Source organism: Onychostruthus taczanowskii, unplaced genomic scaffold (assembly GCF_017590055.1).
Source record: "Onychostruthus taczanowskii isolate IOZ18803 unplaced genomic scaffold, ASM1759005v1 scaffold12, whole genome shotgun sequence".
NCBI lineage: Eukaryota > Metazoa > Chordata > Aves > Passeriformes > Passeridae > Onychostruthus > Onychostruthus taczanowskii.
The window spans coordinates 4,744,181-4,766,956 of record NW_024498351.1 but is presented as its reverse complement, the minus strand read 5'-3'; the positions used below and the strand labels follow the sequence as shown (position 1 = coordinate 4,766,956).

Genomic DNA, 22,776 nt, shown 5'->3' with positions numbered 1-22,776 from the left:
GCGTGGAGACAGCCCTACCTCAAGTACTGAACTTCTCTAACTCAGATTCCACACTGAGTGGCTCTTAGGATGTATTTCAAATAATTTAAATGCTTTCAGAAGTTGGATGAAACAGTAGTCATTAGGGTTTTGGCAGGTGAAGCCCACTTGAGTTAAATTTTATTCACAATGTATTATTTCTTCACTATTTGTATCTATCACTTCTTACTAGTCCTTTTTACTGGTGACAGAGGAGAGGCCTCTTTTGCAGATACCAGTAATGTGCTGAATAATTCTTCACCCTGTGAGCTGTGAAACCCATTGTCCTACAGTTGGGTGCTACAGTTGTTAATATTTCACAGACATTCCAGAATAGTGCGACAAATTCCCGGTGAATAAATCCATTAAAGACACCACCTCTACCAAGAGCAGAACTGGAAGCACAAATCACTGAATACAGAAGATCATTCTGAAGAGTACCACATCTCTGATCCATTCTTGTGCTCTTCTGCAGGCATCTGTCAGCAACCATCCAAATTATAAGGCTAGGTTACATTTACTTTTGATTTGACCCAGACAAACCTTCAAATTACTCAGAGCAGACATCACAGGAGCCAAGATAGTAGCCACTCCCTTTTGGCATAGTTAATGGCCATGAATGGATTTACAGGGCTGCCTCTACCACTTTGCAAAGCTGGGCCATTTAGGAATGTCAGGTGAAATGAATCCCTCAGACATCTGCCTTATTACACCACTGTTGCATGAGGAATGCCACTCAGGGCCACGGAGCACCTTTAGCAGGTACACCCATTTCATGTCACACAAACAAGACTCCCAACAATGGTGAATGACTAATCATCACCCCAAGCAGAACCTTTTATAGTGAACACAGTAATAACCTAGCACTTTTTTCCCCTCTTCCTCTTACCTTTTCAAATTTACTTCATCCTTAAGAAAAAAAAAAAAAAAAAAAAAAAAAAAAAGAGACTTCCAGTGATATTTCATTTTTCTGGTTTCTCTGCATAGGTACTCTGTATTATTAATGTATTAAGCAATGTCACAGAGCTTGGGGAATGATGCCTTGATCACTGTCCTTGTTCTTCTCATTTAAAAGTTGCCCACATTCATCATCAGAGATCCCTTCAGATGGTGCACATCTTCAGAGCAGGCTGTTCAGAGGATAAAGGCCACCATTCAGGAGCACGGATAAAAACCCATCCCAAAAGTTAAATATGGGAAGAAATCTTCCTGCTTTTACAATTAACTGTATTCAAGACTGTGCAATATGTCAGCTTCTGATAAGACGAACAAAAATTTTAAACTGTGCCAACAGAGGAAATGTAGCTACTTTTTTTTTTTTTTTTTTTTCAAATCTACCTTAATATACAAACACTTCTGCATGCTTTAATCTAGTCCAGTTTTCACTAAGTTTTATAGGATGGAATGGTAAAATCTAATTAGAATGAGGAAGCTAAGGGATGAGGGGGTTCTCTGCCTACACAGAACATATAGTGCAATTCTCACAGAACAATCCTCCAGTACTTAATATCTTCCTTTTCTGTGTAATCAAGGGTTGCACTTATCTCCACTGAGAGATTTTAAGTAAAGGATTACTTTTGTAAATTTATGAAAAATTCTTTGTCTTTAATTAGGAACTAAGTATCTCAGAACATGTCTGTATTTTACAATCAAAATTTATTTCCAGCTGTTTTAGATGCATGACAAAAAGTTATTGCTGCTTATTTGATAAACAGAATCAAATCTACATGGTGCAACACTTAATTTTATCTTTCTTATGTTTTCTGAGCTGAGCTACTACCAAAACTACTCAGAGCAGACTAAGGATTATGTAATAAGAGAAGAACCAGTTATTTGAAGACGGTTCACTAATACTTAAAAGCAGTTTGGAAAGACCACATATTAACCCATATTGTGGTGTTGTGTCAGAGTAACACTCAGGAGAAAAAAAACACCCTCAGATTCTATGAAATAATCTGTGGCTCTACCTGACATGTTGGCCATAGGTTTCCCAACTTCAGCACAGTGCAATTACTTGAGTTCTAGATATCAAATTAAATCTGCTTTAAAAAAAAAAAATAAAAAAAAAACACAAACAAAAAAAACCCCACCCAAAACCAAAAAAACCTAGAAACAAAACAAACCAGCACCGGTAGAGGCTTATCTTGTGGGAGTTAATCCTTGAAGGTTTACATTAACACTTCCACCAATAGAGGGATTACAGGAGAGAAAGTTGTAGAAGGGAATTCCATGAATACTTTTTCCTTACTGGGAAAGGAACAAAAAAGGCAAAACCAAATCAAAAAACTGTGCGAATGCAGAGAAACATGGCAGCTTTTCCTCTTCATGAGTTTATGTATGCTGTAAATGGCTTGTTCCTCAGTCCTGCATTTCCATTCCTGGGGGTCATTTTAGTTCCTGAGGAATTTTTAAGTAGAGGGATATACAGCATTTGCAAGACATCATTGAAACTGCTGACACCTGCTCTTTTGGAAGTCCCATTTCTCACAGGATCTGCAAGTTCTCTAATAGTATAGATCATGGGCCAAATATGGTTGGGGCTACATGTGGGACACATACTGTCTCTCCAAGGACCACTACAGGGATTAATGCATTCAGAGGCATACAAAACCCATAATTGTTGGGATCTTTTCGAGAACATTTTCAAGTTCAGCACAATCTTTTGAGGGCAATCTGTTGTTGTTCTGTATTTACTTTTCAGAGGGTTTTTGTTCTGCAAAAGGTGCAGGAACATTTCGCACTTTCATGTTTTCATGCTATTCAGAGCTATGCAGTTCAAAATAATATGGACACTGTTCTTTCCTTGCTAAATCAACTCCTGAGCACTTCACAAAACACACTGGTAAATATCACACACCTTCAAGCTCACAAATAACCAAGTTCTGCTGAACTTGGACGTAGGAGGAGGCAGGCACAGTATAGACCCTCGCAGGGACTAAAGCTTTTTTTAAGCCATTAGTCCAGGCACGACAAATTTCCAAATTACACATTCACTGAAGGAGTGTCCTCAAAACTAGCATTTAAACTCCATTATAAAAAAAAAATAAAATAAAAAAAAAAAAAGGTGGGATTGTCACTCTTTGTTTCCAGAACTACAAGAAAAAAAAAAAAATCAAGAACAGAAGCTCATGGCAGTACAAAACAAACAGCCTTCCATGACAAAAGAACAGAAAGTCACCCATAAATAAACTGATCATACACATGTTTAGGCAGACTAATAACACTTAGACAAATAAATCCATACTGGATTAGGAGCAAGCAAATTGCTGAACATTCACCTCAAGCATTTAAAATCTGATCAAACATAATTGCATCTACTTCAATCCTTATGTCTCTTGCACAAAGAGCATCCACCTTGGCATAAGGATTGAAAATCACCATCCATATAATTAACTACTCCTACAATGCATCCAAAATTGGTTATATTCTGATGGTTTTAAAGTGAGACAGGATGAATAATACTTTTACACATGAGCAAAAGTACTGACCATAAAAACCAGAGTTGTTTGGAGTCTTCTAGGGGAATATTAAGTATATATGTGATTACAGTAAATTTTTAAGTCATTTCTCTTCCCTAGTGGAAGGGAATATTCTTATGTTATTACCAGCTAGATTTAATATTTAGCAATTAACCATCACAGCCATTTCAGCATGAGTTTCTTTTGATGCTTGTGTTAGCAGGGTCACCATGTAATGTAAGAAGTGGCAGAATACATGCTGCTAACATTTTTCACGTGTCTATGATTAGTCTCTTCTTAATTTAGCTGTGCCTCTTTTAACCCTACTACAACTAGACAGTGGCCAGATGGATAGAGCCAGCCAATATCCACCTGCTACATCTACCTGTTCAGTCCCTCCAGAACTATATTTCATCTGCATTTCCAATTTCATTTCTTCCTTTTGAATGGAATTTGCCTCTGAGTTTTTGCTCTGAAGTCCAGCTAGCAAGTAGGAAGGCTGCCTGGTTGCCAGCAGACTTCTGAGCTGACTAGATCCTTGGCTGTCCCCACACAGAACATTAGTGACACGTTACGTCATTTGTTTCACAGTATGGTATTCCAGTTATAAATTGTTATTTCTGATCAAGCTACATTACTGACTTCCAGCTAAAGCACCTTTCAAAATAAGTGATGCCCAATCCAAATATAACCAGGTACCCCAGTTATTAGAAGGAGTGACATGCAGTATGTCTACAGATTGTGGACAGAAAATGTTTCAACAATCTGTGGTAGAAAACCAAGGTAAATGCCTTTAATGTTACGATTTATACAATAAATATTTATCTATTTAAACCACAGAAATAAAACATGGTATTTATAGAAATAAAACCATTCGGAAAGTTTGACATGAAATGTCATTTTCATTTCTCCAAAGGTCAGCCTGAGCTTTGTTCGGTGGAAGGCATTCCGTATTTCAACTGATCAAAAACAAAAAGGAAGAAAAACAATCTTGTTCACAAAACAGGAATTCTTCCAAATTTCATTTTTTAAGTGTTTGCAACCAAACAGCTCTTTCCTTTACAGACAAATGCAAAGGAAATATGTTGATACAAATCTTACAGCACACCAAGGGACTGCTTGCAATCCATTCATGTCACATAACAAATAGAACAGCAAGTCCAACTCTAACAGAAGGAGCATGTCTTGAACAGCAGCTCATCAGAACTGTAGATACAGAGAGGTGAAGTTCATTTATGTGACTGCTAAGCCCTTCTATTTTCCCATCAGTATTTTAAAACCTATAAATAGTCATTATTTCCTTTCCTTATTGATTTCTTTCAATAAATATTGATTTTTGTTTTCAGTTATTTTTCATGGCTGTTGCTGATGCCATGTATTTCACATGGTTAGCTCTCCCCACCTTTGTTCTTTTACCAGGAAACATTACAGAAAACATAGAAACAACCTGCAGTCTCTGGAAATAGCATATAATTATTGATAATTATAATTTTGGTTGAAGGTGTCAGCCAAGTGTAGCAGTTGCAACAGTGGATTGCAATCTGGCAGTCACTGGATTTCTTCAATAACTGAAAAAGGCAAGTTCATATATGTTACCCTGCAAAATATGGATGGGCAGAATTCTAGGAGAAAATTTTTAGGGCTTTGAAATTAGTGGCATTTTATAATACAGAATACTGCATTGTCCGTAAAACCACTAATTGAATCTAAAGTATTATTCTTTTATATAATGCCACTGTATTAAGGAACATTCTTTATAAACTGAACTTACTGTTTGCAGTAACATATGCTTGCTGCTGTATATTTAAAAAATAGTTCAAACTAACTACAGTTGTATCCTCAGAAACATTTAATTCTGATAAGACAATATGCTTGCCAGCAGATCAAATCAAATGCTTTTACATGTGACTCAAGGATTTATCCTAACCTACTATGCATTGTGTCTTTGTTTTTATAAAAATAGTTCATGTGTCTAGACACAGTATTACATGTTTCTGCAAAACTGTGTATGTTTAATACTTTATGCAGATGATTAAATTTTAGCTTCAGTATAGTAATGTACACACTTTGTTCTCTGGATTAGAACACCCAGTACCTTTCCAGTTAATTTAATTCCTCAGTTTTCCTCAAAGGAATCAGGAGCATCACTGTGTTTACATAAGCTGTCCAAATTCTAGTTTGGTTATGAATTAATGAAATTCCATTATCAGGCAAAGACAGGCCCAGCATGCTTTCATGATGGCTTCAAGCACCAATTATCTGGGATTTTCCAGTAAACAACATGAGCTTCAAGCTAAAACCAGGACTGCCAGAGAAAGAATAGTATCATGGGCTGGGGAAATCCCCCAGCAGAATTACCATCTTAGTCCAGGTAAGGTCTAATGTTCCAAACATCGTGCATGCTGCTGGACATAGGAGAATTCAGACAGCACTTGCACGTGCCACCAGACCATGGACACTGCTTGTCTCAAATCTATCCAAACGCAAGATTTCATCAAATATCCATGCCATGAAAAAGGTGAACTTTTAAGACACACATACCCCAGCAGTCCTCCAAAGCCTTAAATGTATACATACTTCTAATTTTTATTCTGTGTCTAGAAGGATGCATTCACTGTCTCTCTTTGCAAATTACATAAAGAAACCAAAATATATTTCCCTGAAATATCCTGACTGAAATAATTGTTTGCATGATTTTGATCCTTCCCTCTTCCCAGAAATCCTACAATCAAATCTAGAATTGGTTCTGTCATAAAATCCAATTGAAGTTTCCATCTGGCCCTCTAGCAGTGTTAGAGATGCTCCTTGAAACAAAGCTGTGTTTAGCCTTCTCCCTGAAGAAAGATGTAATTATTAAAGGTCTATCAAAGCTATTTCTCATGAAAAAGGATAAATCTCAAGAACTGAAATGAACCCTCCACAAAGAAAACACAGACCTGTTCTTTATAACCAAATTTGGGCACTGTAGGTCCAGATGGGTGTATCTTCACCACTCAAGTTTGCCAAATGCTTTGCTGAGATGTTTGAGGAAACTTTTAGTTTATGGTAAGCAGTTCTGGATGAGGGCCAAAGCACAGAAGCCTTATTTCATTTTGTCAGCAGCTAACAGACTGATTCCTCCCCCTAACTCTCTGGAAACAGAGAACAACCTCCTCTTTCTGCTGCCTGTGTTTGTGAGCAGGATGATGCTGTCCCAAGACCAGGTACAGCAGCTTTCCAGTACCTTCTCTCTATAACTGCTCTTTAGATATCATCCACAAAATTATGGGACTAACTTGAAAATAAACAAGTTTATAGAGATTTTAACAAAATAAACCTTTTAATATGCTTTTCAAGCCCTAGAGTTTATATTTACAAGTTTATTTAAAATATTCTCATTGCTAGAAGCTCTCATTAGTATTGCTGGTCAATGTCATTAGTTTTCACAAAAGCAGCAATGTAGAATCTTGAGGAAAAAACTTCTCATTATTAGATCATAATAGTTGGCCATAGACTATTATCTAGATAATAAATTCCTTGCCCACAAAACCAAAAAAAATCTAAGGCTGGAACAGAAAGCAACTTTTCTTAAGCTACATCCTTATCTAAGAAATATTTATTTAGTCATTGAACTTTCACAACAATTTTCTCATTTGTTCCCCTGTAAATGAACACCTATGTCATTGTCTTGGCCTGATAAATGTTTGAGTTTAGGATTATTTTCTTGGTCTATTTCTTGCTTTATTCTTAGTATTATACCTGGTATATTATCTACAATTATACCCTTTGTTTTTACTTAAACCTATCAATCTGCTTGACAGTCTGTCTAGACTGCATTTTGAAAAGAGCAAAATGAACTAAAAGGAGAGTAATCAACCCACCTCACTAACCTATGGAAAGCTATGAATCAGATAATGGCTCAAGTTACACTTCACAAAAGCACAACAGAATATGGCAACATTAATGCCAACTTCCAGCTTCAAAAAACGAACCACTGTGAAAAGTAAACTGCGTCTCCTAATTAGACCTTGGCATTGTCCTCTCAGATTTACAAAGTCATTATTTTGCTTTGAATAAACATCACTACTTCTTTCCTAGGCAAACTCCTTGGCTCTGTTTCAATTATTTCTTTTAAATATTAAAGAGCAGGAAACATTTGTTTTCCCTTGTCACATCCTGTCTTCTTTACATAGCATCACACAGTCCCCTTTGAAACGCCTGCTCTTACGGCAAGCCTGACATGCACAGTTCAATCAAAACATTTGCTATTGTCTTTTGCCAGCTACAAACAAATTTCTGCACAAACACTGAAAAGGCTTAAAGGTTTCGACAGCCACCTAAAGCCGAGCTAACACGACTGTCAAAGAAAGGCGGTGTCAAACTGCTCGGCTTCCCCGCTACCACCCTGATTTAGAAAAGAAAAAGAAAGACAAAACAATTCACTCACTCACACAGCAGAGCTCCTGGCAAGAGCTCTCTGGCTATAAAACCACTGCTCTCACAAAATACTGGAAAGCAGAAACAGCACACGAACATTTAGAGATGAGTGTGAAAGGGTCACTTACATTATTTAGAAAGACAGTGGGACAGGACTGCTGCAGTTTCTTCGTTATTTTACACTGCTCTCGGCAGAGCAGACAACCAAAAAAGTTCTAAAGTAATCTCTCCTTTTAATTCTCTCTCTCCCAGTTACTCTGGAGTCCCTCAGCCTGAAGAGATCCGACAGTCAAAAGTTTATCCCCTTGTATTTCCGAATGATATGGCCGACTTTCCTTGGACACATACCAATGATGCAGTAAAAATAGACAAAAGTGGGGGGGAGGGAAGAAGCAATCTAGCCTGAGCCTGAATCTTCTTAACTCAATGTTTTCTGTAAAAGCTGCTCTTATGTCAGAAGATCCCATTCCTACCCTAACTCGCAAAGCGCTCAGTCATCCATCTGGTTTTAATAAACTGCAAATCACAGGCAAACCAGGGAACGTACACGGCCCAGTTTTAGCAGAATTCCCCAAGCATCGGCCTTACAAGTAACCTGAGGTACAAAGGCTTTGAAAATAAACAGCTGGCCCCATGCCGGCTGGTGTCCCGTCCGCAGATGCCTGACCGCTCCCGCAGGCAGCCCCGGCAGCCCGGAGCACCACCCACCGTTCCGGAAAGTGGCAGCCGCGTCCCCGCACTCCCCGCTGTGGAAACAAAGCGACCTTGCAGCCCTCCCTCGCTCCCAGCACAAACAGCCTCTCTGGAAAGGGGCAGGAAAATCCAGGGCATTGCATGAAACAGTCAACAGTTTAGCAAGTCATTTAGAACAACCTGTTTTTTATAAACAGGGACGTGAATGCTGATCCCTTACATCCTCTAAATGCTTCCAGGTGGGAAGCAAATCTAATGTGTTGCTAAGTTTTGGTTTGGGGTTTTTTTGGTGTTTTATTTTTTCCTACTGAGGCAACTCAGAGCCAGTGCACAGTTGCTGAATAGGGAACTTCCAGGGTGGTTCAAGCCATTTATTACCAGAACGAACATTCTACCAAAAGCAGCAGAAGCAAAATTTTGATATGCACCCCATGAAAGTCCATCACTCAAAGCTCCCAAGTCACCTTCAGCCCCTATTTTCATCTATCTAAAGGTCTAGTGCCCTGATTACATTCAAATACCAAAGGCTTAAGGAGTCACCTATATTTTTGGATATTTCATGGCTTTTGTGTCAGGACAGAATAAGATTCTTTTTCCAAGAAAAAATCAAGAAAAAAAAAAAAGGTGGATAAAAAAAGTTTTGCCGTTGCTTAAAATTGTCATCTGTATGTTCTTTAAAATAACAAGTTTTATTTAGTTGTTAGTTTTAGCAGAGGACTTTTTCAAGCTTTTCTACTGGGAATAATTTACTGTGCTTGAACAATGAGACTCTGAACAAGGCAGCTTTCACTAAAGCATCGGTGAATCAGTACAGTGAGTCATTAACAAAATAAAAACACCATTGTAAACACTGACTAAAAGTCCTGAGCCTTGTCACTTGGTCAGTTTTTCATCTTGGCACAAAAAGGATTGCGCTGATTGCTCATTTGTACCTGGATCCAGGACTGACACAACTGGAATGTCAAAGCCAAAAGCAGTTGAATGATTAAAAACATCCCAAAAACAAACAAGCAAACAACAACAAAAACAACACCAAACCCAAAAAAACAAGGCTCTCTAATCAGTAGAAGCAAAGGAGGAAATGATTAATTAATTTTTTGTGTTTGGTTTTGCCTGAGCTGCCACAATTCCTTCCAGTAGTTGTATAGCCCATTGAATAATTTCAGTCACATCAGGTAGAGATCCCAAAGGTATTATATTCCTACAGCTTTTGTGAAAAAAAGGCAGCTGTCCAGATGAGTGAAATACAATCCAGAGATCCAATGTAAGAGGCTACACATGAACCCACCTGTATTATTAGACACCAGGGCATCCCACACAAACAAGAGGTCTATGAGAACAGATTCTATGTGCACTATAGGTCACCTGCTACCAAACTTGGACAACTTTGCCCACATTCTAGCATTTTTCCTCTCTTCTGTTCTGTCAAGGTAGTAAGCAGCAAAACACATGAAATGCACAGATGACAGCTGAAGCAAAAAAATAGTAATTTTTGAAACGGCAATAAGCAGGGTTCGGTAACAGTTGAGTTATTCTCCCGCTTAGTAATAAACAAGTGGGGTGAACTGACTACCTCATATTCTTACTGATATTTTCCATGATACCAAAGAACCTGATCCTTGTAGAGCAGACTTACAGGTTTGGGGACAGAAATTATTTCATGGGCCACAGCAGAGTAGTCCTTGTTTTCTGGGCACACAGGTCTCTCCCCACTGTACAAGGACAAGCTGAATGATTGTTAACTTTGGAATAATAATGGTTTTCTTGGTGAGACATGGTAATAGAGAGAAGAATAAGTGGAAATAGCCACTTTCAGTTTGTGATGCTTTTGCTGACTGAATGTTTTTTCTCCCAAAGGAGCAAATGTATTAATTCACACTGATCTCTCAGGTGGTCTTCAAAAACACCTGATCTCTCAGATATTCTCACAAAAACCAGCCAGTCTTGTATTTTTCATTTCCTCTTTTATCTCATCCCTATGAGGTACCAGTACCCTACTATCCATACACAGCTCCTGCCTCCAGGCAAGCCAGCTGTAGGTCCCCCCACTGTTGCCTGGATCTAAGGCATCGTTTGATGCTCACATTCTCACACTTTGTGAATTTTGGGGCAGTCAAGCCCCATGTTTCTATTGAGCACAGGGATCTTGGCTTTCTGGAGAAATGTAGATGGAAGATATTCATCACTTTGATGGTGAGAAAATTTAATCTATAAAGCTTCATATAGGAAACACTGCAACAAAGAACAGATCAGATAGGAAAAACAGCTTTCTAGGAGCAATTTGTCTTCTCAGAAAAATGGCAGCTTCCATTTAGGATATCTTCAAATGCCAGCTACAAAACCACCCTGTTATTTTCCATATTAATTTTTCACCAAGATCAACTATGTTAGCAATACTTAGTAGAACAAGAATGGAATAGGATGCAGCTTAGATACTGATTATGCTGATTATGTATCTTTTTACATAGATGCTTGAAATGTTTTTTCAAACACCATTACATGTTCCTTAAAGCAAAGGAAAAGTGGCCCTCCTCAGTCAGTGACAGACAGGTTGTGATGCACAGGAGATGGCAGAATATGTATCTCTCTTGGTCTGAACTCTGCTCCCATCTAGTCTAGTGTGGTTGTATTGGAAGCACTGCATTGCAAAGGTATAGTTGAAACCAATCTGGTTTTCAGCTAGTTTTTTGCAGCTTAAATACTGAGAAAATGCCAAGTGAAAGGTCTTGGTTTGGTCGAGGATGCACCTTCCATTTAATCTGAATCTGTGAAATTACCTAAATGATAGAAGCTCAGGATGGTAGATTAGCAAGCCTGGGTCTCAACACAGGTATACGTTCACCTTTGGTTTTAACACTAGATCGCTTGCTGTAGGAGTTTAAGTATGTTTATGCAGATTCCTGAAGTTCTAGATGAGTCTTCTGATGCAAACAAGCTGGCAGGCTTTGTACCCACTGAAAAACCACAGGTCTGATAATCTGAGACAAAACTACCCCTGGAAGAATTCAAGGTGAAGTTTCAGTTCAGTTAATTAAATAAAATAACGTAGATTTTGGCACTGACAATAACTAATTTTAAAAAGACAAATTAGCTGTGACATTATGAATCATTTTATCAGCAGCATTTTAAAGCCACCACATGGAACAGCTGCCTTGGGCTTGGGTTCAAATGCTAAACTTGTATTCAGGAGGTCTGGCCTCACATATTTTATCACAGCACTTCAGCTTGGTGTCCAGTGACTTGAGTTTGGCAAAAGCCTGTCCCCCTCCAGAAAGACACATAATTGTTAGCTGATCTTCCAAAGAGATATCACGTGATAATCCTTTGCTGCCTGCTCCAACTCTTAGATGAGAATGGGGCTGTTTCAGTGCTTTTGGTATTTTTTTAATGATGTATGTGTTTTGCTTTATAATGAATCACTTCTCTTCCACAGAAAGAAAAAATGCAGCTCAGACAAAACCACAATGCATTATAACCTTGATGTCATTGTTGGAGAAGCCCCACGGCTGCTTCTGTTTTCACTACTGCCTGCAGTAGCCCCTGACTGTCCCCAGGAAAAGAAAGGAGAATAAGCATAACTAAGCCACTTTTCCCATCTCACACGTGTCACTGCAGGGATCTGGGCTTGCCTGGAGCACATGAGCTCATTCTGAGCACATTGGTGATGGAGACATACACAGCCCTTTCCCTTCTAAGTGAGATGAAATGATGATTCCTTTTTCCCATGTGGAAGTCTGCAGAACAAGAGTTAATTATTTAAGCAACTATGCAATGCATATGCCCCAGTGTTTTCATCAGGGAAGGTCAAACATTAGAAGAATGTAATTTCAAAAGACAAATACAATTTTCAAAAGACTGTTTTCAAAGGCCCCTGTTCACCTCTGAGTGCACCATCACACTGAGGCACTTGAACTCCCAGTGAACAGATACAGTTCATTGCCTGACAGAAAACTGCCCTGTGAAAAAATATATGTATTTTCTGCAACCTCAGAGAGGTGAAATAGCTCATAGGTGTCCACTGAGTGCTGCAGACACTATGGAGCAGGGGAAGAGAGGCAACTGCAACCAAATGCAGCTTCTTATAAAAATATACCATGTAACAGCAGGTAAGCCCCACACTCCTCCTGACTGTAGTCCTACTTCAAGGTCTTCAGTCACACTTTCGTGGCAATCACATCCCTTAAATATGGGCAGACACTCAGTTTGTGCCTGGTTCATGCTTCTACTCAGCACTGTTCTGAATCATAGTTTGCTACTCTGAGAAATTAACCATGAGTCCTGGCTCCTGTAAAATTGTATTGTCTCAGTATTACTGTTTTTCACAAACTTCCATTCATGTAAGCTTCCTTTCAAAAGCAAGTATCCAGGAAACACTGATGTAAAACATTTTCATACGTTCATACATCTGCATTCATGAAAGGTTCTGAACCAAAAGTAATGTGTCCAAATCCCTCTTTTTGTTTGAAAACATCATTCATCCAAGAATCAGAAATGTTACCATGTGACTGGTAACACAAAGAAATGAGCACATGAAGAATCACAGCAAACAGTTCAAAAGCAGCTCTGGGCCTGAAGTTGGTTCACAAGATATTTGTTGAACACTGGACACTTTGTTTGCCAAGAAAAATAGAAAAGGCTACATTTTCTAAAAAAAAAAAAAAAAAAAAAAAAAAAAAAAAAAAAAAATTACCATGCTTATATATTTCTTGGCTTAGTCTTTCTCTGACCTTGCCTGGAGCTATCCCCCTTTACAGTACACAAAAACTAGTATGTGCCTGGTTCACCCTGGACCTGTCCTACTTTCCTGCCTTCAAGTACAATAAAGAGGAAAAAGAAAGTATGCTGAGACCTTTGCACTGAAGAACCTGAGACTCCAGGGAAGGACAAAGAGTCCCCTGTCTCTCAGACAGCAAACACTTGGCTGTAGTGAGGAAGAGAGAGAGTAGGAAGAGAATACAGCAGGAGCAAAGAGCTCTGGGGAATCTCTTAAGGACTGAGAGGCAGGGAGAATAAGCGTTTTAAACGGCACAGAACACAGATGTTCAGGAGGTTGGGACATGGGAGGCCAGGGAAAAAAGGTGCCTCTAGGATAGGAAAAGAGTTGTGGCAGAAATATGAAGAGCCTGTGAACTTTGTGAGTGAGGCAAGAGGTGTGGATGACAGGAAAAAGCTACACGCCCTACCTACACAGGCATGAGCTGGAGACTTGGACTAAGGATGAGGGGCCTGAGGCCAGAAGACACTACAAGCCAGAGTGAAAGGCTAACAGGCTTGAAGCTGAGCAGAGCTTTGGGGCAGGTAGGGAACAAGGCTTTCTCTACTGAAACTATCTTTATCTACATACCTGCATGCATATAAAAGATGCTGCCCCTGTTCCATCCACAGGAACGCTTCTTCACACTCTTGCATCCCCTCTTTTGCAGACACAGCAGCCCTGGCTCACATTTTTCCATCTATGTATTGGAATGTGACAGTGTAACACCTTCCATAGCCAGTATGATCCAAGGAAATGTTTTGCTGTAGCTCTTGACCCCAAAGTATATATGAGTGTTAAGCATAGATTTCAAAGTGAAAGAGAAGAGTGGGTATCAGGAGAAAATTACATGGAAAATAGAGAGGAGGAGACATTTCTTTAGACAGATGGTCTCAAGAAGGCAATGTCTGAAAAGTGCTGAGGTTCAGTCACTGCAATGTTGGAGTTGACATTAACCTCATCAAATACTTATCAACTTGCTCTTACACATTCGAAAACTTATTGAAAAGGCCAAAGGTATCATGCTAAAGTTAAACATCCCAGTCAAAAGCAGAAATTAAACCACACATATGGGGAAAGACTGTAATTCTCACAGTCCCATTTCAGTCTTAAGTAACCAGCGTCTCTATCGCCTCAGCAAGAGTTTTGCCAGAATAAGACCTGCAGAATTCCATGCCAGGATATCAGTATAAAAAATGTTAACTTTTGACAGTACATTAAGAGATTACATTAGGGAGCATTAGGTAAAGTGTCAACTGAAGATGTTGCATAAAAAGAAATATGTCAAGAAGAAAACAAGCCACAGTATGATTTCATTTCGTGAGAGAAACTGCAGTGCACTCCTTGAATTTTAACGAATACAATGCTTCTCAGTTTCACATGCTGTGAACGAGCCATGACAAGAGGAAAAGGCTGATGACAGCCATGATAATTTCTTTAGACAGCAGCAACGAAGAAGAACACAGGAAGCTATCCTCTTAATTAGGGACATTTTATGCTACAGGGTAAAATTGCTGTTTTATTAGACCTTTGGGCAACTTCACAGGCAAAAAGAAGGAAACTGAATTATTTCAAAGCTTCTTCATGGCAGAAGAAACCATGGCATCTATAATATTTCCTGCCTGCTTGGGCACAAACTGGGATACAATTTGCTTTCTGGGCTAGAGAGAGGTGAGCTAGAGAGAGAAATGAGCCATCTGGAGGCTACAATTAATATATCAGTCCTGTACGTACCCTAAAAGAACGTAGTTTGCACAACTGTGCCTTTTACACACTACCAAAGCAAAGCAATGCAGAGAGCCTGTTCTGTAAGCCAGTAATTCCAGTAAGAAGAAAGTTTAGGGCTTGCCAATGGAGTCCAAGGAAACATCCTCCAAGCATGAGAGCAGAGCACAGCCAGTGCAAGTGCTGGAATGCCACTGAAGGTTGTTTCAGCATTGCTGGCTAGCACAGAGGCCAAGTATGTCAGACAGGGGGGAGATGAGTCAAAGGAACCAGTGGAAAGTGGTAGATACTGATGATTTAAAGGCTGCACAGACCTAAAGACAACTTAGCCACTGCCATTCACTCTCTGTCGTGGGCAAGGAAAGTAGGAAGTAATCCCTGTTTTCTCTGTCTTGACCCAAGTTTTCCATTATATTTCAGGCAGGCCTCCCTACAGAAGGAGACCTGTAGCAAATACCTGGTTGAGAGACTTCCTCTATTCTCCTGAGGTGAATTTTGCACATATAACCTGCCTAGCAATCCTTTTCTTTCCTGAAAGCAGTACCTTTTCCAAGTAACACCACCAGAATAAAATGCAGACATTAGAGGAAGATGCTCTGATCTTAATGTATGAGTGAGATCTGGGTAGAGCAGCCCTGCTGCTTTGTAATAGAAAAGGCTGCATGCTTAGCATTTTTCATTTTTTCAGAACCAACCAGTATGTTCCACTTTGCATCTGATATCTAGGAAAAGGGATCTGGGGGAAAAAAAAAAAAGCCACAATGAAAGATTTTAAAAGCTTTCATAGGCATAGGTAAAAACTGAGGATATCAGTCAGAGGGTTCCAATTTAAGAGAGAGGACAACTTACCCAAGGAGGCTGAGGAGGCAAATTTCAGCCTTCAATCCTGTGGAGACCTGACTTCTGATAGTGAGTTATTCCCTATAGAAATCTATGCGAACCTGACAGAAGGCTGCCACTGCTTCCTTCAGACCCTCAGACCTGTTACCTGACAGTTCAGTTTCCTGGTCAGACTCAAACAACCGATGGGAGGGAGACACATACAATATTTCACTCACAGGCTGTCCCTTATCATAACCTTAATTGATGTGTATCAAGCATACATATCAGCAGAGCACCTGCTAATAATAAACCCTGAGGCAAAAAGTACCCTTAAATCCTTCTGCTTTCACTAAAAATTCAAATGCCCAATCTCATGAATTAGAGCTCCAATAACTCAAAATCCTTAGTAATTTAGAGAGTTGTTCCTTCCCAAGATATTGATCCATTTTGGGAGCTGGTCTGACATTCCCAAGGGCAGTGTAGGGGAAATACAGTGAATCTAATAATCTGGTTACCATGAATATATTTGGGAAATACTGGTATGAAGTCAGGGTTTCAGTCAAGCAAAAAAGAAAACCTTTCATTAAGTTCTGAGCAATTGAACAATAGCTATATTACAAGTGTGCCTGCAGACCAAATACTCAGCCACAGGAAATTGCTGGCAAATTCCTACAGAACCAGAGGAAGAAAATGAGCCATAGTAAGCAGTTCTATTTCCAACTTCCTTGCAGATTTTATCTCCTTTTGTAGATTGAGCATGATATGTTTCACTGCTTGCCAGGCCATCTGAAAGCTTTGCTAATGAGTATTAGTAAATAACTTTGTTTTCACAAACTGCCTACCAGCTCAGAATCAAAAAGTGCAATTATAGCTTATTCAGTTCTGAGCAGTTCTTTTATGAAGGATGTTGATTCAGCACCTTGTTTTAGCCCTGTAAATACATCTTCAAAATTATCTCTCTGGAAGGAAAAAAAAATCAATTTTCATTTTCTGCCTGTTTACCCCAATTCAAATCAAACAGACACAGTCTGCCCCTTCAGAGCCAGCCACGTTGTGCTGAGATCGTGATGCACAAGGGATTTCTTTCTTTAGTCAAGAGACAGACAATGTGGCGAGCATATTGATTACTCCTAACTATTGATTACTCCTCACACTGCTGTGCAAGGGCACAGCAACAATTCCTAGGTACATGGTGTATCTCATGGCTTTCATTTAAGTACTGAGATCCTGCCTTCTTAATCTATAGACAAAAACCATCTTTACTAATCAAAGCTTAGTATCTATCTGCTGCTTAGTGCAACTGACTGAAACAGGCTGGCTTGTATTCACAGCCTGGCACAGAAGCAGCTTATTGCAGTAATTAGCTTTAATTCATACACTATCACTCAAGCACTGTACAACTGTAGAGAAGGCTCAGACTCAGGGCTGAACAACCATCAGCATCATCAAGACCCACCTAAAATGCACTAAGTACAACAGCTGCCTATAATTTGATCCATGTTTTTAGAAAGTTTTTTGCCCAGCTGTCTCTTAGCCACTGCTTTCTAAACATAATATTGCTTGACTGGCACTCTGCAATCCACAGCTCATTGAATGATGCAGTCATTAAGATCCTATAGGTGAGTAGGATTGTTGAGCCAAAAATTTCCAGGCTGCACCAGGGCTGTCTGTGAAAGCTGTGCACAGCCCCAAAACACAAGCAGCACAGCAGAGACAAAGGCACAACCACCAGGGTTTTCCCCTATTGGGTACATCCACAGGGGGCAAGCTAAACAAGCTGAAAGGAACATGGCATCAGGCCTTGCTTTGGATTTGCTTTTAAATTTATTTTTTTTTTGCATTAATCAAGGCAAATGAAAATCTGATTGCAGCTTACTTTCCTGTGATTTTAAACAGAGGAATAATGAACATGCTTATTTACAGTGACAGGCACCTTTCTCCCCCTCAGGTATTTTGAACTCACAGCCTGAGCCCCAGTTACCACATGAAACCTACACACAGACTTGCCCAAACTTCAGGAGCAGACTAATTCTGAGATTCTGCATGGTGGCCAGCTCTCACACAGACAATAAGACTTTCTTTGCAGGTGTAAATGGTAAAAGAGAAAGTCTAAAAAGTTCATAAATATATGCAGTGCAGGTGTAAACTGAAGAATACTGCCCAAACAGGCAATATTTGAGGTCAAATTCTGAAAATTAGAAAGGGCGTACTAAAGATGCAAGAAGTCATGCACATTCCATCTCTACAATCTTTTGCTCTGTGGAGCTGTGAACAGTTTCCAATAACAATTCCCAGTAAACAAAGAAGACTGAAATCTCTGACCATGACTTTCTTTTTCTACTGCTAGGTATATATCTTCAAACATGACAGCACCTATCAGCATTTTGGGAAGCCTTCACTTTACAGTATCTCATTTCCAGCCATGTCACGCTTTTCCAAACCACACTACTCACGACCTTGCAAAAATTGCTGCTGTTTAAAATGAGACTGGATGATCAAATACTGTAAATGCATCTAAAAATAAGAATCACATGAAGATTAAGTTGTATATATATGTGTGTGTATATATATAAAAAACCTCAATAACTTAGCAAGTTTAAATGGGTTGTATCCTTATTAACTTCTTCCCTTTTGTCTTCCAGGAAGGTCTCATTTGAGATTGAAATCGTGTGGTCCTTGCAGTCATGACACTGCATACAAAGTAGCTGCTCTTTTACTTCACACAGAGGAAAATGCTTTAATAGCTGCCTCTCTGAATGACAGCACCTACCTGCCTTGCTAAAACATGCCCTTAGTCTTATGAGAAAAGCCACAACAAGACAGAAGGCTACTTACTAATGTTCCATAGAGTTCAGGCGGGAGAATCGGAGGCTGAAATTCACTGTGCCTCTGATGAGAAGATTTAGCTCCCTGCAGCATTCAGACAGTTGGTCCCATTACGGCCATCGGGCGGCTGAGTTAAAGGGTGGCCGTGCACAAACATAAACAGCTTGTCAGCACAAGCCAAAGAGGCGGGCCTGCCCTGCCAGCCACAATGCGAGCCAATGATTAGCTCCTTCTTCGCATTCTGGGTGTTCAAGATATTGAGTTTCATTCTTAAGCAGGGGAACAAGAGGGACTGACTGGGAAGGGCTAAGGCTTGACGGTTTACTGCTAGGCATTAAAATGCTTAAGGTGGAAGGAAAAACAAAAATTAATAGATCACTTCAGGAAAAGCACATATTTGCTTTGTATTCAAACAAACACTTCTAGGGAGCCCACAGGCATCTCCAATGCACAGTTTCTTTCACGTCAATCGAACATACAAGCAAACAAAAGACCTCTACATTAAATTTAGTTCATAGTCACTGTATAGAAGTTTCACTTGTAAAGTCTCTAATTTTAATTCTCTCCATCCTTTTTCTTATTCTCGTCCTTCCTAACATGCTTTATCTGCTTTATTTGCTGACAGTGCCATTTCTCACTTCTCTGTCACAAATGTCTTACCCTGACCTTCTCGACCTGACCCCCCCAACCTTTATTGATCCTCCTATGATTGCTTCTCTTCACCTCCATCTTAACTACTTGTTCTTTGGGTCCTGATCTCCTGGAAAGAGCACAGTCACAACAGAGGCACCTTACAGTAAGGTTCTGTGAGAAAACCAAATTGATCTAGCAAATTATTGCTGTCGAAAGGGAGGTGTTAAGTCTCCCTTCTCTTCAGCACCACACTGTGCCCTCCTTTTCTGTCCACCCATCATTCAAGAAAGTCAATGTAGCACAGAGTCAGTTTACTGATCTTAACACAGAGACAAAAGAGGTATTGCATGGAGTAAATACTCCCTGAAATATAAGCTCCTTCTGATGTTGCCTGAGTCATCTATGTTCCCACCTGTCTGCCCAGGTTCCTCTCTCCCTTTGTTGTTTGAATTGAATTGTTCCCAGTTAATTGAATACCCTGCTTACAGCTGCTGATCCCATTTCATCTCAGCCCTGTCCTACTTTCTTATGCCTCTAGTTTGGCTGTGAGGCCTGTCTGCCACCAAAATCTGTCTCATCAAGTGTTTTATAATAGCTCCCTGAATAAATATCATGTTTTGTGCTTCAAGCTTCAGGCTCTTTGAGCTCTTTTTTGCTATCCTCCTTAAAAACTATGCCATCTTTTTGGCTTTCACTGTTTTTTCTCTGACCTTTCTGATTATTTCTTCTCTCAGCATCTACTCCTTCCTCTCTTGCACTCCCAAAGGCACCCTACTTCGTGTTATATTCTATCCAGCTTTTACTATTTGCTTGTGCAGGCTCCTGTACCACTTTATATCAGTGATTTATGAGTATCCATTTGTAGTTTTCAGCTCTATGCTTTTCTCCAGTCCTACATTTCACCCTGTGTTTTAGGCATATTGTATTAAATGCCCTGACAACTTTTAATTTTAATATCCTTTTTCTGGGGTCAAATTAAAGCAGTGCAATCACACTACATTCCGTGTAGTCTTGGCAGTAGTCGTTTCTCTCCCTCTCTGCTTTGATAAAGGAGCTGAACTGCTGCAGAAGCAGATGCTGGAGTTAGCACCTCGTTCAGACAGGCTGGCATAGTGAAGCTCTCGGGCTTCTGCTGACAGGCTGCACGAGAGTTCTGGCACGAAGCGCTGCATCACAATGTGCTCGGGTCATGTTTGCAAGATTTTCTTCACAGTGAGATCTAGTAGACACGTTCTTCAATGACATCTCAGATTCTGATGCAATTGCACAGCTCCATCAGCTGCCACCCAGGGACATAACATATATTGCCTCTACTTTTGCCAGGATTTCTTACTCAGTCTGTGCTATCCACACCAACACCATTATTTTACCAGAGCTCTTTTCCAGTATTTTTAACTGGTAAATCTCTGCCCAGGTCCACCATGTGATCACAGTATATGGTCACTTTAGTTATTTTGGTTATTGAGCCCGGACCTTATTCCCAATGCACTTGCATTGCTTTCCACAAAAAAATTCAGCAACTGAGGTAATCTTTTGTTCCATACCACAGCCACATTGCCTGCACCTCCATGAAAGCCATGCTTTCATGTCCTGAGCTTCAAGGCCTTTTCAGAATTTCTTCTTTCTTACTGATCCACTCCCACATCTCTTCATCACAAGGCCTGGCTTTTCAGCTTTCTCTCTTCCTTACAAAGCTTTCTTTTCCTACCTTCTTTTCTATGCAGAGAATGCCCTGCTTCATCAAATTAAATTACCTATTTTTCTTTCTCTTCTACAATCTACATGTCACAAAATATAGAAATAATGTATCAGAGTGAGAGTAGGAGAATAGGTAAAAAGTCACTCCAGAAAGAGAAATGTTTCATCAGTGTATATAAAATATATGTGCTACAAATCTTCTACCATCAACTATATACTGCATGTTAGGCACCTTACACTGATAGATTTTTTTTATGGAACAGGATAGGCGAAAAGCCCTTGATGGATATAGATCAAGTGCCCAAACACTGTACATGAAATTGTGAAAAGACTGTTATGAAATGACTGTAGATGCACAAGAGAAAGCAAGCTAGCTGTTGCATCTCTGATTCCCATGGAAATTTATTTAAGATGCTAATTCAGTGTAGCCACAAATAAACAAAAGAAAGAGCAAGAAGGAGCTGATTTAGTGGACTTTGTTGAAAAGGCACACTTTAGACAAAGTCACCCTGAGTACAACTCCTGTGACTCCAGTCATAGCATTATGCCAAGGATGAAGCTTCCTCTTTGTCCTTAAGCCTGGCATGACACAGGAAAAGTGTTACCAGCACTGCCAACAATACTAACCCAGGCACCAGCTAATAGTGATGGCCAAGCTGGTTTAATAACTTACTTTTATCAAAAAGGTTATCCCTCTCTCTTTACTGCCATTCCCAGCTGTACAGGCCTGTGTTTCTCTCACATGTGTTGCAGGAACAGTGTGAAAGCTCACAGCCCAAATTTGTCTTGCAGGATGTGTATTTCAGACGGGTCAATGATCTGACTCAATATCCCTGCCATGTTAAGTACCTGAAGCACCAGTGGAGGGAAACAGTAAACATGTGGCTGAAGATAGAGAGGGGAAAAGGTGGAGACCAGAATCACCACCTTTTATTTTTCATATGCAAAGGATGGTTCTCATCCCCCCAAGAAGTTACCACCTATCCCAGGGTGAAACTTAAAACCATGACCCCCAAACCCACGGCATTCTTAAACACAAGATCCCAAAAGGTGATGAGTCCCTTCCAGCTCAGCATATTCTATGATATGATTCAGCAGAACTTTGCCCACTCCCTCAGCTGCAGGCTCCATGGGTGCCATTTTGACTCTGTCCCTTTCATATTACCATCCATGCATCTGGCTTCTATTACTTATTGTTTGCTTTCCAAAACTGTTTTTTTTACTATTTTGTGGCCTCAGCCCACCCTCACTCTGCCCTTTCTTCTCAAAACAAGCTCAGCTGGATGCTATTTTGCCTGTTCTTTGTATCTCCCTTTGGGGCCAACAAGGAACCTCAGGCCCCCTGCGTCTCGGCTGTTCAGTTTGTGTCTACATTGCTGCTGGGAGGAAACCTGCCCTGGTTCTCCAGCAGAAGCCACAGCTGCTGCAGAATGGAGTGGAGTGAGGTTTTTGCCATGTTTTACTGGCCTGCTTTGGTTACAAGTTATTCCCAGAAAGCACACCAGCTCAAGCAATGGAAGACTTCAGATAGTGACAAAAGAACTGAAACTGTGTAGCTGAAATGTCTCTTTCCTGTTAAAAAGGAAAGCAAATGGCAGAAATGGGAAGAGATCCTGTGCAGGTGCACCAGAGTAACACATGAGACTGTAGTCAGTGGGAACTTGGGCTTAGTCCCAGCTCAGACCACGTGCATTTTGAACTTTGAGCTTTTGGACCACTTCCTAATTAGAGAGC

The 22,776-nt window shown here is 40.0% G+C and overlaps 1 protein-coding gene across 6 annotated transcripts in view; it reads right to left on the bottom strand.

Annotated features, from left to right (window-relative positions):
* TRIM2 (tripartite motif containing 2) overlaps positions 1–22,776 on the bottom strand; it is a 107,983-nt gene that overhangs the window by 51,332 nt on the left and 33,875 nt on the right. For 3 of the 6 annotated variants that reach the window (XM_041427900.1, XM_041427906.1, XM_041427902.1), the window contains exon 1: positions 8,021–8,549. The exons of 1 other annotated variant lie outside the window; for it this stretch is intronic. The gene's annotated coding sequence lies outside the window, so the exon portion shown is untranslated. Of the gene's footprint in view, positions 1–8,020; positions 8,550–18,720; positions 18,844–22,776 lie in introns of those variants that run through there. 2 more of the 6 variants (XM_041427901.1, XM_041427903.1) reach the window with 2 other exon arrangements.